The following is a 408-nucleotide window of genomic DNA, read 5'->3' on the forward strand; positions in this document are numbered from 1 at the left end:
AGTATAATGAAAAAAAAAAGAAGATATTATCAAAAAAAAAAAAAAAGTAGATAATAGGAAAGAAAAAAAAAATTAGAAGAAAAAAAAAAGAATAAATAGGCAAAAAATATTTAAACCTACAGTTGATATTGTACTTTTACTTAATAGTAAAAACCTATCCGACCATATCTAGTCAACATTGTTAGAGGTCATAGTCACTTCAGTAAGTCAAGATAATGCATACTGATTGTAAAGAAATACTGTGAGCTCTTCACTCACTGATGATATGATTGTTAATATAAAAAAATCCCAAATGTAAATTTATAAAAACCTAACACTAAAAAGTAGTAAGCTACCAAGGCCATAAAATTTAAAGTTAATATTTTAATACTCAATTGCTTTATTTATATACTAGTGATAAATATTTAA

The sequence above is a fragment of the Piliocolobus tephrosceles genome, chromosome 7 (genome assembly GCF_002776525.5).
Source record: "Piliocolobus tephrosceles isolate RC106 chromosome 7, ASM277652v3, whole genome shotgun sequence".
NCBI lineage: Eukaryota > Metazoa > Chordata > Mammalia > Primates > Cercopithecidae > Piliocolobus > Piliocolobus tephrosceles.